Source organism: Bubalus kerabau, chromosome 5 (assembly GCF_029407905.1).
Source record: "Bubalus kerabau isolate K-KA32 ecotype Philippines breed swamp buffalo chromosome 5, PCC_UOA_SB_1v2, whole genome shotgun sequence".
NCBI lineage: Eukaryota > Metazoa > Chordata > Mammalia > Artiodactyla > Bovidae > Bubalus > Bubalus kerabau.
In genome coordinates, this window is record NC_073628.1 from 8,229 (window position 1) to 21,428 (window position 13,200).

A 13,200-nucleotide genomic window follows, 5' to 3' on the forward strand; every position below is an offset into this window, starting at 1 on the left:
GTCCGACTCTGTGCAACCCCAGAGATGGCAGCCCAGCAGGCTCCCCCGTCCCTGGGATTCTCCAGGCAAGAACACTGGAGTGGGTTGCCATTTCCTTCTCTCTAGTACTGCACACTAGCCTTCATTTAATTGCCATATTTTGAAAAAAATTTAATGTAGAAGGAATTTTTTGCTTGTGAGACCAATGTTTTATGTTTTTGCGTTTTTGTTCATTATGGAATCTCACCTGTGTGTCCTCATGTTGATATTCGATAAAGACTTAAAGGGATCATTAAGCAGTTGTGGAACATTTTCTCTCAGTATCTCCCTCCTCTTTGATGCCCTGCCACACAGATTATAGCCTCCGTGGCCTCCCAGATCACCAGTGTTCTCAATTCAGATTTTTGCCAGAATGTTTATGGCTCCTCTGCCTGCAGCTGCAGCGTTAAAACCGCATGAAGGCAGAGAGCTGCGGAGTCATCAGGTTGATGTGTGTGCTCACCTTCACTCGAGGAACCTCGCCCTGGAACCCTAACACTGCCTGCTGTTCAGGGTCTGAGAACCATTTCCTATTTTGTTCAGCTTTCTAATTCCCAATAGTAGGTGAGGAAGTCTAGACGCTATTCCTCTTATCGGTGCAGGAAGGGGAACCCTTCCCAGGGCCCTAGACTGGGCTCACATGTGCTGACAAAGCAAGAGACTTGACAGCAGGGTGAGGAAGCCCAGGGGACTTCTCTGCCACATGACCTGCAGTCTCAGGTTTTATGGTGATGGGGTTGGTTTCCAGGTTGCCTCTGGCCAAGCATTCTGACTCAAGGTTCATTTCGTGTATTTTGTTCAGCTTTCTAATTACCAGTAGTAGGTGAGGAAGTCCAGACACTCCTTCTTGTGTTTAGAAGCAGAAATCACATTTCATTTTAAGAGAAAATTATACTTTTGAATCAATAATTTTAAATCGCCTAACCACACTGGCTTTAAGGTGTCTTTTGTTTCATATTTGTTGTTTTGCTCATGGACATGTTAAAATGAAATATCAGGAGACACACTTAGATGGCTTTCCCCACCCCTACCCCGACCCCCAGAAGAACTTTATGCCAATAAATCCTGGGTAAGGTCTTAGGAGTCTCTGAGTTTGAATCCTTTAGGTATATCAAGTCACTGAGGCAATTTTTGCTCCTGTTTTCATAAAATCTGTTGGTCTAATAAGTCACACTAAATTTTCCCATGGTTTATATTGTGGAGAATTTTTTTCACCTGAATCCCAGTGTCCATCTTGTTTTTCAGTCACTAGCAGTTCATTCTGCTCTAAATGTGCAGTTCACTATCTCTGGATTGGCTTGAGGACTTGTGGGACACTTGGTAGCTCACTTCTCATTTCTAATCCATGATTTTGAATTAAAGGGACCTTAAGGCTCTTGTATTCATTACTCAATAAATACTTATCAACTGAGATTTGTAATCACTGGAGGCACGTTAATAAATGAACAGATAGGGACCCTGACCTCATGTGACTTTCTAGAGTACACAGACTCTTATAAATAAAAATTTTAATTGGGGAAAACGTTTTGATTAGCATTATAAAGAAAAAACTGAGCTTTCCAGATGACTCAGTGGTAAAGATTCCACCTGCCAAGCAGGAGACATGGGTTCAATCTCTGGGTCAGGAAAATCCCCTGGAGAAGAAAATGGCAACCCACTCCAGGATTCCTGCCTGGGAAACCCCATGGACAGAGGAGCCTGGCAGGCTGCAGTCCCTGGGGTCGCAGGAGTCAGACATGACTTAGTGACTAAACAACAACACCGATGGAAAACATCAGGATCACGTGGGATGGTAAAGGGGAAGCACCAGCATTAGACAGGCTGGTCCAAGAATGCCCATCCGAGAGGTTAATATCTGAGCTACCATCCAGATAAGCAGAAAACAGCAGCCACTTTAAGCTCTAGGACAACGGCATTCTAGGAGAGGGAAGAGCAGGGACAAGGGCCCTGAGATGGGCACCAACTTGGAGGGTGGAAACACATGGAGGCTGAGTTGACCTGAGTGAGCGCACACGGGGTGAAGGGAAGGGGGGCGGGGGAAGGAGGGGCGGGGGGAGGAGGGGCGGGGGGGAGGGGTGTGGACCGCGGGGGGCGGAGTCAGTGCTGGCTCAGTGCTGCCAGCCCCTGATCCCGGGATTTGAGCCTGCTCTGAATACTTCTCACATAAATACAGCACATTGATGCCACGTGCCCACACAGATGGATGACACAGGGCCCTGGCGTCAGACAGAGTGCATGCAGTAGTCAAGGCACCAGCAAGATCACAGGATCTGAGATCAGCAGGAACCTTGAAGGTACCACAGAGCCTACTTTAAACTCAGGAGACTGAGGAGCAATTTTTGTAGTCTTGGCCAGTATGGAGCAAAATAAATTTATTTCTACAGTTTGCAGAACTGTTGCCTCAAAAAAATGTTGGGCTTTTTATAAAGTTTATGTAGAAAAGAAACATAGAACCCAGGCCTAGAAATCCTGCTTCCATGGGAGAAAGCCCACCAGGAAAACTGCTTGGAAAGTTTAAGGAATGTGACTTTTAAATTATAAAAGAGAAAGACACTAAAAGACAAGAAAAGTTCAGAGACACAAGGGGTTGATCCAAAGCTGGCAGGCTTTGTCCTGGTGAAAAACCCAGCACACAGCACACTTTTTCACGTTGCTGGGTTTATTCCTACCACGCTTTCCTATGGACTGTAGCCCACCAGGCTCCTCTGTGCATGGAATTCTCCAGGCAAGAATACTGGAGTGGGTTGCCATTTTCTTCTCTAGGGGATCTTCCTGACCCAGGGATCAAACCCGTGCCTCCGGCATTGCAGGCAGATTCTTTACAACCCGAACCACCAGGGAAGCCATTGCACTTTACATGGTGCCAATTTAAATTTCAGTTTAAGTAATTTTTTTCAGGTTAAGTAATTTCTAAGACCCAAATAGCTCCCCCTTGATGTTATCTGCACACTGGCACATGTAGTCTGCAAGAATTCCCTCTTCCCTGAAGACCTCCGGTCACCAGCCTTTTCCACACGTGTCTCCTATCACATCCGTCCGCCGGTGTCATTGGCTCTCTGCCCGACTGTGCACAGAACTGTTGCTGACGGGATGTCTTCTAGGCAGGGAATCATTCTGTCAGCCATCACCTAAACTTCAACGTTCTCCCATCTGAGATTGTATGTCTATGTTCCTTAAAAGAGCATTTTAACAAAATCTCGAATTGAACATGAATGGGCTTTACCTGCCGATTTTATCTGTCTTTCCTTGTATCCTATGGTCTGATTCTGCCCTTAGCCTCTCATGAAGCAACTTGCCAGGACTTATTAATGACTTCTGATCCCTTTTCCATTTACCACCACCCATCTGTGGCACATGCTTCTGTGACATGTCCTTATTGCCATGATGCTCTCTCCTTCCTTTTGGAATGCCTGCTGTTGCCTTCCTGCCTCTCTGCTGCATCCTGTCCCTGTGTGTGTCTCTCCCTGGCACTCACAGCAGGTTCACAGCAGACTCACTCACATGCGGTTCCCTTTAAAATCCCTGCCTCCCATTTTAGCTGTGATATTTGGGTACAAATTCCCAAGTACAAATTCTCCAACCAAGACTCCTGCTCCCATGTCTGGGCTCTATAGAATCTTCACCTGAAAAATTACCGTGGATCAAACCTAACATACCTTTCCTTCTCCCCAGTTACACCCCTTACGGACCCTCCCTCTCTCCTGGGCACCAGGCTCCCTGGTTCAGATCATCCATGACCCATTTCTCTACACTCAAGGAGTTATCTGGCCACGTTGGCTCCAGCTCTAATGGAGTGAGTTGAGCAGTGATGGACCCAGAGAAGAGTGGAGACAACAGGTACGTACCCAGTGATGTTGTAACTTCACCAAGAATCAAAGGCAGTGTTGATGAAAGGGAAGATTATAGAGGGTTTCTGAAGGTTAGAAAGCATTGGAAAGCAGTTTTAAACACAGGTGGGGGAGTGGTGTGATGAAGTTTCAGTTTAAAGAGAAAGGCTCATTGCTGGCTCAGAAGGATCTTACTGGTAGCATCTTATCAAATGCTCTCTCAGTTACAAATACTCCAGGTTACAAATCCTTTGGCAATATATCCTCCACTTGCTAGCAGCAGAAGAGCACAGGTCACAGTTCTCCATTGCAGCATTGCTCGTAATATAAACAGATTGCTGCATATCAGTGTTCATCCCAAAGTGGATGGGCAAGAAGTATTATACTACTCCATCATCCACTCAGTGCACTGCTGCGCAGGAAATTATGTCCTGATAGAGGACAATTTCCAAGGCATTGTCATATAAATAAAAGTAACATGTAACAAAACACCATGCTTAATATACCACTATTTATGTTTTGAATTAGGGCATGAAGGAGAAATATATTTTCATGTTTGCGTATAAGGAACTCTAGAAGGATCCGTAAGAAACAAAATACTACCTGTGGAGGCAGATGGCCCTGGACACACAGGCTAAACGACAGGAGGCACAGATTAAGGCAAAGCATATTTTCAGTATCTTGAATCATGTACCTGTATTATAACCTCTTTGGAATTTTCAATAAATTGAATTTTTTAAAACCTGCAAAGAATAAAATGCATTCTACTGTTTTTATTTTACTATATTATTTTACTGTTTTTACCAACTGAATGACTTTCTGCTTGTTTTACCACAGTTATGGTATGGCTTCTCTAAAAAGTCTATTCATGTGTCTTTTCTGGTGGTTTTGATGTTTTTATTTTAACTTTGATAAGAAACAAAGAAAAAGATTTTTCTCAACACCCTAGGTAATTTGTCCTTTTCTTTTTTCCTCCTTTCGGATACTTTATATACTTTGTGGGTTTTGGCACTATTTTCATAACTTTTATTTGCAAGAAGGAGGATAAAGCTATGCTAGTTTGCTAGGGTTGCCAGAATAAAATATCACAGACTGAGGCTTAAATAACAGAATTTCACCAGGTTATCCCATTTCACAGCGCTCAGCTGCTCAGAGCTCTCCCTTACTGTGCTATTTTGTCTTATCAGCAGTTAATGTTTCCTCTTTGTTGCTGATTTTAGTTGTCTTTTTTCTTAGTCAGTATATCTAAAGATTTGTTACTTTTGTTGACCTGTTTGAAGTAACTTTTGTTTAAAATTGATTTCTTTGGTTTTCCTCTTCTGTATATTTATCTGAGAGTTAATCTTTACTATTTTCACTCCTCCTTCTAGCTTTGAGTTTGGTCTGCTCTTCTTCTGCCTAGGTGTAAAGATAGGTTGCTTATTTGACCTTTCTTTTTAATGTATGCATTAACAGCTTTACATTTCATTGTTGGTGATGTTTTTGCAGAATCCCATACATGTTGGTATGTTCTGTTTATATTTTGATTTGTCTCCAGGTGTTTTATAAGTTCCTTTTTTTAAATAATTTTTAGCCTGCTGGTTATTTAAGAGTGTGTTTAATCTTCACATACTTGTGGATTTTCCCACGTTTCCTTCTACTATTGATTTTTCGTTTCATTGCTTTGTGACAGGAAAAAGTTCCTTTGTATGATTTTAGTCTATTTAGAGTAGACTTATTTTCTGGACTAACATATGGTCAGTTTTGGAGAATGTTCCCCGTGCACTTGTGAAAAGTATGGAATCTGTCTCTGCCCAGGTCACACGGTGCCCTAGCTGCACGGTTCTTAGGGGTCACCTCTCAATGTCGGGCGCGACTGTTGGGTCGGTCGGCCATTTTCGTGCATTAGTCACACGGGGCGATCACTGGGGCAAAAGGGACGCCTTTCTGTCAGCCGGTGACTCTCAGTACCCCATTCTATGGCAGATAGGCTAAGAGTGAGCTCTGGTACATCCCAGGAGCCTCTCTCAGACTCACCCCTTGGCTACATTCTCAGAAACTGGAAATTTTAGCCCTGCGAAAGGCCTGGCCCAAATACAAACTCAGTTCAGTTCAGTCGCTCAGTCGTGTCCGGCTCTTTGTGACCCCATGGACCGCAGCACGCCAGTCCTCCCTGTCCATCACCAACTCCTGGAGCTTGTTCAATCTCATGTCCATTGAGTTGGTGATGCCATCCAACCATCTCATCCTCTGTCGTCCCCTTCTCCTCCTGCCCTCAATCCCTCCCCAGCATCAGGGGCTTTTCAAATGAGTCAGCTCTTCGCATCAGGTGGCCAAAGTATTGGAATTTCAGCTTCAACATCAGTCCTTCCAATGAACACCCAGGACTGATCTCCTTTAGAATGGACTGGTTGGATCTCCTTGAAGTCCAAGGGACTCTCAAGAGTCTTCTCCAACACCACAGTTCAAAAGCATCAGTTCTTCGGTGCTCAGCTTTCTTTATAGTTCAACTCGATGTTCGCTCTTGCCATCTCCTGTTTGATCACTTCCAATGTACCTTGATTCATGGACCTAACATTCCAGGTTCCTCTGCAATATTGCTCTTTACAGCATCGAACCTTGCTTCTAAGACCATTCCCATCCACAACTGGGTGTGGTTTTTGCTTTGGCTCCATCCCTTCATTCTTTCTGTAGTTATTTCTCCACTGATCTCCAGTAGCATATTGGGCACCCACCAACCTGGGGAGTTCATCTTTCAGTGTCCTATCTTTTTGCCTTTTCATATTGTTCATGGGGTTCTCAAGGCAAGAATACTGAAGTGGTTTGCCATTCCCTTCTCCAGTGGACCACATTCTGTCAGACCTCTCCACCATGACCTGTCCGTTTTGGGTGGCCCCACAGGGCGTGGCTTAGTTTCATTGAGTTAGACAAACTGTGGTCCATGTGATCAGATTGGCTAGCTGTCTGTGATTGTGGTTTCTGTCTGTCTGCCCTCTGATGCCCTATCTCAGTGCCTGCCGTCTTACTTGGGTTTCTCTTACCTTGAACATGGGGTGTCTCTTCACGGCAGCTCCAGCAAAGCACAGCCACTGCTCCTTACCTTGGACGTGAGGTAGCGCCTCTCAGCTGCCGCCCCTGACCTTGGAAGTGTGGCAACTCCTCCCAGCTGCACTCCTGCGCCATGGGGGACCCAAAAAATGGCCTCTGAAAGGCTCACTAGCTTTTGCCAAAAGCAGTGAGAGAATTCAGAATCTCCTTACGTTCAGTCCTTCGGGGCCCTCAGTCGGAATCCGGATTTCAGGGACTCATGCCGCATGTCTGCTTGTTGCCTCCCTGTCTCCTGTCCCCCTCTGTCTCTCTCCATCAGGTTTCCTAGATGACCCCTACTCGACCTTTCATGCCCACATGATCTCTTGGAGAGGATTCTGAGGTTTCCTTTGGTCCAGGTCTTTCTCCTATATTCAAAAGCCTGAAGGATCAAAAGCTTTCCTAACATTCTGAAGATCCCCTTCTATCTATGCTTATCTCTCAGGTGGGGAGAGAACCAAGCTTCCCCCACCCCTGAACATCCTAAAGAATTCCCTTCTAACTACTCCTGTTTCTCAGGATGGGGAAGGACCAAGCTTCCCCCACTCCTGCAAATTCCCTTAACCCTTCAGATCCTTCTGATGGGACAAAGACCCCCCTTCCCACCAGAGGGACAATCCATGATTTTTATCAGCTGATCTGCCCCTGATATCAGAGTCAATTTGAACACTATTCGGCCTATAATTTAGGTATAAAACTATGACTACAGAAAGGAAAGGTGACTTTCTGACACAGGATGGCCATGATATTCTTTAGACTTTGGAGAAAACTGGTTAAACTGAAAAAATTTTTTCTTGAAAACTGCAAAACAAGTTCTTTTTGCATATGCAATTAAATACAACAAGTTTGTTAAAAAGACTGCCTAGGGAAAAGCTTGAAGTTAACCCTTTTCATGTCCCTGAAATACATGAAATACACAGCCCACTTTGCCTGAGACCTCAGCCTTGGGCAAATTACTACTACTACTAAGTCACTTCAGTCGTGTCCGACTCTGTGTGACCCCATAGATGGCAGCCCACCAGGCTCCGCAGTCCCTGAGATTCTCCAAGCAAGAACACTGAAGTGGGTTGCCATTTCCTTCTCCAATGCATGAAAGTGAAAAGTGAAAGTGAAGTCGCTCAGTCGTGTCCAACTCAGCGACCCCACGGACTGCAGCCTACCAGGCTCCTCCATCCATGGGATTTTCCAGGCAAAAGTACTGGAGTGGGGTACCATTGCCTTCTCCGTTGGGCAAATTAGAACTTCAAGAAAATGGGTGGCGGGGCGGGGGGGGGGGGGGTGGTCATCAAAGAGACATTTTAAATGTCAAGTGGAAAACTATGAGATTTCTGCCTGTCTGTCTCGATTTGTGTATGTCTTAATGTGTGTCTTTTGTTTGTTTGTTTTAATAATATTGCCAAAATGGTAAATGAGTTCTAATTTAATTGGCCTAAAGAAAAGTTGAAGAATAAAAGTTCTTAAAGTAAGGGTTGGGGGGAGTTGGTTGGTTTGTTCCACTTACCAGCTCTCTAGTTGTTCCACCACCACTTGTTGAAAAGACTATCCTTTCAGGATACTGGTTGAAAGTCAGCTGGCCATATATTTGAGGGTCACATTTCCCTGGTGGCTCAGATGGTAAAGTGTCTGCCTACAATGCAGGAGACCCAGGTTCAATCCCTGGGTCGGGAAGATCTCCTGGAGAAGGAAATGGCAACCCACTCCAGTATTCTTGCCTGGAAAATCCCATGGACAGAGGAACCTGTTAGACTACAGTCCATGGGGTTGAAAAGAGCTGGCCACGACTGAGCGACTTCACTTCACTTCACTTCACTTCAAAGAAAAATAAGTACTTACAAATCAGACAATTCTAAATACAAGTGCAATTAATCTAAATGAATATCAGATTCACATGAACTGGGAAATATTCAATATTAAATATCTAGTATTAATGTTTGTTTGCTAATCTCATATAGACATGTCTAAGAGTCATTAACATTAAGCATAATATTTTCATTGTGCCTAGGTTTATTATAAGTTAAAGATTGTTATATTGTTATATCTGTTACAAGTTTGTCAACAAGGAAAGTACCTCTAGAAAAATAAACTCATAAAAAATGTAAGTGAGATATGAACTTTTAGATAAACTATGAAGAATAATTATATTTTAGGAATGCCTCTCTAAAGTAGTCTCTCCAGATTGGGGTAACTTGAATTTCTAGGGGTGTGCTAAACTAAGTGACAGAAGCTTATTGAATAGCTGGGTCACTTCCAAATAAGATTCTGAAACATTCATTACTGAACACTAACTTCCTCTTAGAGAGAAACTAGAGGTTTTGGACTATTAGTGAATAATGTTTGATGCCATCCTGAGATGTTCTCTAGAATTTTCTTTAGAAATTATCACTGGTAATTATGTTCACCAATCTATAGAATGCTAATATAAAGGCCAGTTCTTGGTTGCTTAAGGAAAGTAGGATGTGTGTTTTCAGTAAAAAAGATATGATACATGAAATTACATTTTATGGAGGGAGAAGGAAGTGGGTCTGACTTACAGGTGGCTGTTTCAGGATGGGAGAACAAAGTAATGGGTACAGAATGTGATGAGAGGTTTTATGGGAAGTGGACCCCAAGGGAAGAGTTTTGTGCATAAATACAAGTTTTCTTGAGATGTTGAACTGCCTTTGATAATGGATCTTAAGTTTCTTTATCTCTGAAGTGATCTATGTTTACCTTTGAAATCTTTTGTTACCTTTGGCTAAGTGAGTAACTACTGTTTCATAGCAACTTACATGATCCTATCCGATAGAGTGCTATAAACCCCTTTGATATTTATTGAAGACATTTCCTAAATCATTTGACGTCTAGCTAACTTTGGGGTGCTTCAGAGGGCCCCTGAGACATCCCAAAGAGAGATATTAAACTACCTGAGTTCATTTGACATGTTAAATTACATGGGAAGTGTTGTTGGAGGAGTGGTGAATCTTGTCAGGTTATAGTGTATGGTTGATGTTACTAATATAGATATCCTAGAATTTATGTGAAATTCATGAGAATCAGATATGTCCTGGTAAAATGTTGTCAGTTATAATTCTAGTTATCATAATAAAGTGTTACATATCACAGCAATGACCAGGCTACTTTGTCAATTGCAATTTAATCAGATTTTAAACACACCTTCTATGGTCTCATTCTGATGCCTTTGCAAGAATACTGCTACTTGAAGATTTATGGAAAAGACTTCTAAGATTCACCGATAAACACATTTTGTTTGTTTGTTATCTGGTAAGCAGGTACCAGACTGGGATTTAGTCTACTCTCTATCACGATGGTGTGATCACTCATCTAGAGCCAGACATCCTGGAATGTGAAGTCAAGTGGGCCTTAGAAAGCATCACTATGAACAAAGCTAGTGGAGGTGATAGAATTCCAGTTGAGCTATTTCAGTCCTGAAAGATGATGCTGTGAAAGTGCTGCACTCAATATGCCAGCAAATTTGGAAAACACAGCAGTGGCTACAGGACTGGAAAAGGTCAATTTTCATTCCGATCCCAAAGAAAGGCAATGCCAAAGAATGCTCAAACGACCGCACAATTGCATTCATCTCACACGCTAGTAAAGTAATGCTCAAAATTCTCCAAGCCAGGCTTCAGCAATACGTGAACCGTGAACTTCCTAATGTTCAAGCTGGTTTTAGAAAAGGCAGAGGAACCAGAGATCAAATTGCCAACATCCGCTGGATCATGCAAAAAGCAAGAGAGTTCCAGAAAAACATCTATTTCTGCTTTATTGACTATGTCAAAGCCTTTGACTGTGTGGATCACAATAAACTGTGGAAAATTCTGAAAAAGATGGGAATACCAGACCACCTGACCTGCTTCTTGAGAAATCTTTATGCAGGTCAGGAAGCAACAGTTAAAACTGGACATGGAACAACAGACTGGTTCCAAATAGGAAAAGGAGTACGTCAAGGCTGTATATTGTCACCCTGCTTATTTAATTTATATGCAGAGTACATCATGAGAAAACGCTGGACTGGAAGAAGCACAAGCTGGAATCAAGATTGCCGGGAGAAATATCAATAACCTCGGATATGCAGATGACACCACCCTTATGGCAGAAAGTGAAGAGGAACTCAAAAGCCTCTTGATGACAGTGAAAGTGGAGAGTGAAAAAGTTGGCTTAAAGCTCAACATTCAGAAAATGAAGATCATGGCATCTGGTCCCATCACTTCATGGGAAATAGATGGGGAAACAGCGGAGACAGTGTCAGACTTTATTTTGGGGGGCTCCAAAATCACTGCAGATGGTGACTGCAGCCATGAAATTAAAAGACGCTTACTCCTTGGAAGGAAAGTTATGACCAACCTAGATAGCATATTCAAAAGCAGAGGCATTACTTTGCCAACAAAGGTTTGTCTAGTCAAGGCTATGGTTTTTCCTGTGGTCATGTACGGATGTGAGAGTTGGACTGTGAAGAAGGCTGAGCACCAAAGAATTGATGCTTTTGAACTGTGGTGTTGGAGAAGACTCTTGAGAGTCCCTTGGACTGCAAGGAGATCCAACCAGTCCATTCTGAAGGAGATCAGCCCTGGGATTTCTTTGGAAGGAATGATGCTAAAGCTGAAACTCCAGTACTTTGGCCACCTCATGCGAAGAGTTGACTCATTGGAAAAGACTCTGATGCTGGGAGGGATTGGGGGCAGGAGGAGAAGGGGACGACAGAGGATGAGATGGCTGGATGGCATCACTGACTCGATGAACGTGAGTCTGAGTGAACTCCGGGAGTTGGTGATGGACAGGGAGGCCTGGCATGCTGCGATTCACGGGGTCACAAAGAGTCGGACACGACTGAGTGACTGAACTGACTGAACTGACTATGTTAAGAGAACAAAGTTTTCTTAGAATGAAGCTTTCAAAAACAGATTATTAATTTCTTTGCCTTTAAGTGATTTATATTTGTTTTTAAAACCTTTTGTTACTTTGGTAAAGTAAATAAGCATTATTTAAGATTACAGAACATGTAAAAGCTCATTCTGCCTCCACAAAAAAATAACCCCTCACTGTTAGATTTTGCTATTCTGATGTCCTTAAAACATGGCAACAGTCTACTCCTAAAATGGGGAATTAAAAATGCATGAACAGTAGCTGTAAATCAAGAAGTCAGGGCTATGGGAAATCCAAGGCAGCCGCTTGGCTTTTCCCGGCTCCCTGACAAACATCATTTTTATTTGATGGGTTAAAGCCTTCCCTGGCTACAGGGTTAATGCCTTCACAATGACAAAAAATATATATTTCACTTAATATTAAGTTCCAGTTTCGTTAGTTAAGGTCTGTGTTTACCACGACTCCCTTCTGAGATCATTCCTTGTTGTTACGTTATATTGCTAAAAGGTTTAATTAATTAAGTTATTTAAAAGGACGCTCTAAGTTTGTTTCTAAAGCTTATCTCAGTAACCAATCTTTGGATAAAGGTCAGATCCTCCATGATGTAACAACCAGGAGATTAACAACTGGCTATAATCACTTAACTGTGTCAGATGACCTGGGGTATACTGGGCTCTACCTAATGAAAGTTCTTGACTTAAATTCTTGCTTGTGACCTTACTAATACCTGCTAGCTATATTATTTTCCATGTTGCTTGTTTCAGAAGATTGTTTCTTACATTACTAAATGTGTGGCTGATGTGATAAAATGCTAATATGCAGTTCCTTATGCTTTTGAACTGTGGTGTTGGAGAAGACTCTTGAGAGTCCCTTGGACTGCAAGGAGATCCAACCGGTCCATTTTAAAAGAGATCAGTCCTGGGTGTACTTTGGAAGGAATGATGCTAAAGCTGAAACTCCAGTACTTTGGCCACCTCATGCGAAGAGTTGACTCATTGGAAAAGACTCTGATGCTGGGAGGGATTGGGGGCAGAAGGAGAAGGGGATGAAAGAGGATGAGATGGCTGGATAGCATCACTGACTCGATGGATGTGAGTCTGAGTGAACTCTGGGAGTTGGTGATGGACAGGGAGGCCTGGTGTGCTGCGATTCATGGGGTCACAAAGAGTCGGACATGACTGAGCAACTGAACTGAACTGATGAGATAAATGAATGTAATAATGTAACTCTAGATATGGAAAGAAGCAAGAAGAGGGAATATTCTACTGGGCCGAGAGGCTAGTAAGACAGGTCTGGTCCTGAGACTTTTGCTACTTGCAAGGCCTGGTCTAGTAACACACACAATGGCCTGTCAATGGAATCTTCATTAGACCTGGGACACAAGGGCCCTGAAATGCCCCCAAAGCATGGTCAGATATGTGGTTAT

At 43.0% G+C, this 13,200-nt stretch overlaps 1 long non-coding RNA gene and 1 other non-coding gene across 2 annotated transcripts; both read left to right on the forward strand.

The window, feature by feature from the left end:
* Window positions 1-2,180: 2,180 nt before the first annotated feature.
* Window positions 2,181-4,560, forward strand: LOC129653527 (uncharacterized). Its single transcript, XR_008715150.1, has 3 exons — window positions 2,181-2,312; window positions 3,691-3,855; window positions 4,374-4,560. It is a non-coding gene; the product is annotated as an uncharacterized LOC129653527 (long non-coding RNA).
* A 3,947-nt stretch (window positions 4,561-8,507) lies between these two features.
* TRNAC-ACA (transfer RNA cysteine (anticodon ACA)) lies at window positions 8,508-8,579 on the forward strand. The gene has a single exon. It is a non-coding gene; the product is annotated as a tRNA-Cys (tRNA).
* The last annotated feature ends 4,621 nt before the right edge of the window (window positions 8,580-13,200 follow it).